Here is a 4,790-nt window from a genome sequence, read left to right as displayed (position 1 = left end):
ATATGTAAAGGTGACATGTTTGAAAGTGGAGGTTGAAAGGTTGCGTGGAATGATTAGTGCACCAATGCTTTTTGTTGCAGCCTGCTTACTACTTGCTACGTAACCACTGTCTACGTAATCTGTCCACTTGCTGTAACCTGGTGTTCTGGTGTACTGGTGGTCGCTGTCGCTGTCGTCGTCCTTCCAACTACGCGTCTGCTACATTTTTCTGGTAGACTACGGGGAGGATCTTCCGCAACTGAGTGAGGCGCCTGATGTCTCCACTGTTCCCTGCTTCGTTGCCACGCCAGCCGGCACTACATTCATCGGAGCAGTTGTGGAGACTATAGACTAATCACGGGTCGCACACTCAGTGGCATAAAGCTAAGTGCACCTTGTCATAGCGCCCTTATACCGCCTTGTCATCTTGTATATTTATGATTACATTCGAGTAGTGACAACGTGGGGTGTGTGACACCTGCATAAACCAACACTTTTACAGACAGCTATTATTTTCCTAACTATACACGGGATCAGCGTGTTATTATCATTTTCTAAACTTTCACTGGCGTTTTGTCAGTGACCTATGTTTTACGTTTTGAACGTAAAACATCTTTTTGAGTGAAGTCTCGAGGGAGGTGGCGAGTTGGTACATAAACAGGCGTCTGAAACTTATACTTTTGTTGATTCTATTTATTTGTATGACTGCGAGAGTGGATCGTGGTGTGGTAAATTAGTTAGTAGTAACTAACCGTTCATAATCACCTTATGTGATATATTGAAACGTGACAACGTGGCCTGGATCAACCAATCACTCACCTTACGTGATGAATATTAACAGGTGAAATACAACAATCTCACAAGATGAACCATGTTGAACATGCGTTTCGGTTGCTTCGGTTTTTCTTGTTGAACAGAGAGCGACAGGTTTAGAACCGACTCCAGACGAATGGGAAATGACTTGAAGATACATTTGACGTAAAGCGAGTGACGCAATTTCACTTGATTGTTCCGAAATTTAGTTTTCAAGTGAGAGGGTCGGCATTGCATACTCAGAGGGTGCTGCCTATAAATTGCTGTTCCGTAAAGCACCCATCGTTCTTTCTTTCTTTCTTTTCTTTTCTTTATTTGGTGTTTAACGTCGTTTTCAACCACGAAGGTTATATCGCGACGGTAGCACCCATTGACACAACTCGCTTTTCTGTATTTTGTTTGTATATAATCATATAAAGACAGTATTATCTGATAGCATATAAAGTGTCATTATTTAGAATAAATCACGCTGATATTGTTGATTTAGGTTTGTACTTTGTGTTGTTTTTTTTTAGCCTGATAAACACAAAGGTCCCTGCCTGAACGTTATCACATTTAGAGGGTCACCTAAAATTCGTCCTGATTGGTCAAAAAGCCATATGGGGTACTGAATTGGTAATAATTCTGATAGTAACAAGGGTATTCACAACGCAACATGTTATATTCGGATAGTAAAAAGGGTATTCACAACGCAACATGTTATATTCGGATCGTTACAAGGGTATTAACAACGCAACATGTTATATTTGGATAGTAACAAGGGTATTTGCAACGCAACATGTTATATTCCGATCGTAACAAGTGGATTTACAACGCAACATGTTATATTCGGATCGTAACAAGGGTACGTATTTACAACGCAACATGTTATATTCGGATAGTAACAAGGGTATTCACAACGCAACATGTACTATTCGGATAGTAACAAGGGTATGCACAACGCCAACAGTTAAAGAGATACAATGTTGACTTTGTGGGTAAAAAATTATGAAAACTGAAAAATGTTTATCTTTTTTTCTAGAGAAAATCCTCTGGAAGAAATCATCCATCAGAATGTGAAAAACAATTCTGCAAAATTTCAAATCATTCCGATAAATAGTTTTGAATTTGTCTTGTCATCCGTGAACTAACATGTTTATGCTTCATTTAATAATTTTTACTAAGTCAATCTAAAAGCACATTTTGTTTTTGATCATATACTATTACTCTACATACATTGAAGCAAAGCACACCGAATTTTTACACAAACAGTTCTGTTTCATGAATGCTGTGGTCAAATGACTTGGAAGAGAAAAAAGGCGTATTTAAAGGTACCTGCTGCCCTTAATTTTTAGCGTGATAAACAAAACGTGTCCTGTGACTCATCATGGGTCCTCTTTTGTTTAACATATGTGTGATTGCACAACAGTGGTGATTATGAATTTGGTTTTAGTGAGCAACATAAACAGGTGAGCTCCATACTTGTTTCTTGTATTGTTTTGGAATGAATGATAAGAGAATGTCGAACGCGCATGTCTGTCGCTGTTTTAAATAATTCATTCCTGACAGATAGTACCAAGGGAGTTCACAAGGCAAGATATGATATTTGGAAGGTAAGTCACCCTTTGAACAAGACAGAAAAAAAACATTGTAAATCAGAACGCAACTTGCTAACATACGGCCGACAATAACAGGGGTAAGGTAAGTTTAGCTTTTACATCTGTTTGTATTGGTTGAAGGACCCCCGGAAAGTAAACAAAACCCCTCCAACTGAAATGGTCGCTTCTCATTGCAGTGTAGGTTAATTGTCCTCAGATTGTGGCACTACCAAACAATGTGAATGACATTAGTCAATACTACGCGAAAAGTGACGACATTTTGTTTCAACCTACCTTCCTGACCTGACTGCGAACACATGATGACGAGAACGACGACGATGGTAATGATGATGATGACGACTATGATGATAATGACGACGACGATGATGATGATAATGATGATGACGACGACGACGATAATGACTACGACGACGACGACGATGATGATAATGGTGATGCTGATCGTACATATGTACATACCACAAATGGCGTTGTATGCCGTGGAGATGTTTCTCGAACAAATACAATGAGAGCTTGTGCACACAGCCCCAGCCACGCATTGTTCCGTGTTGGTACACTTTTGGGCTTCACCATACCCTGCACACAATGGGTCAATCACATTTCGTCACGCACATTACGTCAAAGTGTTATGTGACGTTACACTCTTGTGTGTCACTGTACACTGCACAAACACTTTCTGTTGAAACTCCGCAGCATAATCGAATTTCGAAATGCTGCCTTCTGTTCCCAGGACCGGGACCGGTATCTTCGAAAATACCACAGAGCACAGCGGACACTTCCAATGGTGACTCACCTTTGACGCTACTGTAAAACAACTAGATCTGCATTACATTTCATTACAACTGCCGTCTATACAACGTCCGATTTGTGTTTTGGAAAAAAACAGAGGTCGGAGGTGTTTATTACCTGTAGCACCTGAGTAATATGACAAGGACAATAACTCACTGCACTTATTGAGATGGTCACAACAGGTGTTGCTCCTGCATAAGGGGTTGCTCGCCGTACAGGTCTCGTTGAATTCGCGTTCTGAAACACACACAAAGCTACATGTCATTGGCGTTAACAACACTATGGAAGTGAACACACACAAAGCTACAGGTCATTGGTGCCAACAACGCTATGGAAATGAACACACACAAAGCTACATGTTATTGGCGCTAACAGAGCTATGGAGGTGAACACTAACAAAGCTACAGGTCATTGGCGCTAACAGCGCTATGGAGGTGAACAAACACAAAGCTACAGGTTATTGGCGCTAACAGAGCTATGGAAGTGAACACACACAAAGCTACAGGTTATTGGTGCTTACAGCGCTATGGAGATGAACACACACAAAGCTACAGGTCATTGGTGCTAACAACGCTATGGAGGTGAACACACACAAAGCTACAGGTAATTGACGCCAACAGCGCTATGGAGGTTAACACACAAAATAAAGCTACAGGTCATTGGCGCTAACAGCGCTATGGAGGTGAACACACACAAAGCTACAGGTTATTGGTGCTCACAGCGCTATGGAGATGAACACACACAAAGCTACAGGTCATTGGTGCTAACAACGCTATGGAGGTGAACACACACAAAGCTACAGGTTATTGGCGCTAACAGAGCTATGGAAGTGAACACACACAAAGCTACATGTAACTGGCGCCAACAGCGCAATGGAGGTTAACACACAAAATACAGCTACAGGTCATTGGCGCTAACAGCGCTATGGAGGTGAACACACACAAAGCTACAGGTTATTGGCGCTAACAGCGCTATGGAGGTGAACACACACAAAGCTACAGGTTATTGGCGCTAACTGCGCTATGGAGGTGAACACACACAAAGCTACAGGTTATTGGCGCTAACAGCGCTATGGAGGTGAACACACACAAAGCTACAGGTCATTGGCGCTAACAGTGCTATGGAGGTGAACACACACAAAGCTACATGTCATTGGCGCTAACAGTGGTATGGAGGTGAACACACACAAAGCTACAGGTTATTGGCGTTAACAGCGCTATGGAGGTGAACACACACAAAGCTACAAGTTATTTTGTTTGTTTATTTGTTGCTTAACGTCCAGCCGACTACGCAGAGCCATATCAGGACGAGGAAGGGGGGGATGAAGGGGGCCACTTGTCAAGCGATTCCTGTTTACAAATGCACTAACCCATTACTTGTGTCCCAGCAGGCTTTAGTAAAACTAAATTAATACCTACTGGAAGATTACCAGTTTCCAGTATGTTAAAATAGGCTTAACCTATCTACTGCTGGACTTACATCAGAACACTAACAGATTAAACTATACATGAATCGCGAGACAAGCGGCAAGAGAAGAGATTTTTGGAAAAAATGCAGGTGAATGAGCAAGAAGGCAGAAAAAAGAAAAGAATTCATGAAGAAAAAGAGAGC

General features: G+C 41.6%; 1 long non-coding RNA gene across 1 annotated transcript in view; it reads right to left on the bottom strand.

Annotated features, from left to right (window-relative positions):
• The window catches only part of LOC138950884 (uncharacterized), a 12,995-nt gene extending 9,577 nt beyond the window's left edge, over positions 1 to 3,418 (bottom strand). The window contains exons 1-2 of the long non-coding RNA XR_011450848.1: positions 3,336 to 3,418; positions 2,850 to 2,966 (exon numbers count right to left, since the gene is read on the bottom strand). This is a non-coding gene — a long non-coding RNA (uncharacterized lncRNA). The remainder of the gene's footprint in view (positions 1 to 2,849; positions 2,967 to 3,335) is intronic.
• Positions 3,419 to 4,790: the final 1,372 nt, after the last annotated feature.

The sequence above is a fragment of the Littorina saxatilis genome, linkage group LG16 (assembly GCF_037325665.1).
Source record: "Littorina saxatilis isolate snail1 linkage group LG16, US_GU_Lsax_2.0, whole genome shotgun sequence".
NCBI classification, from domain to species: domain Eukaryota; kingdom Metazoa; phylum Mollusca; class Gastropoda; order Littorinimorpha; family Littorinidae; genus Littorina; species Littorina saxatilis.
Note: the sequence above shows the minus strand (reverse complement) of the source record. Positions and strands in the feature narration are given on the sequence as shown.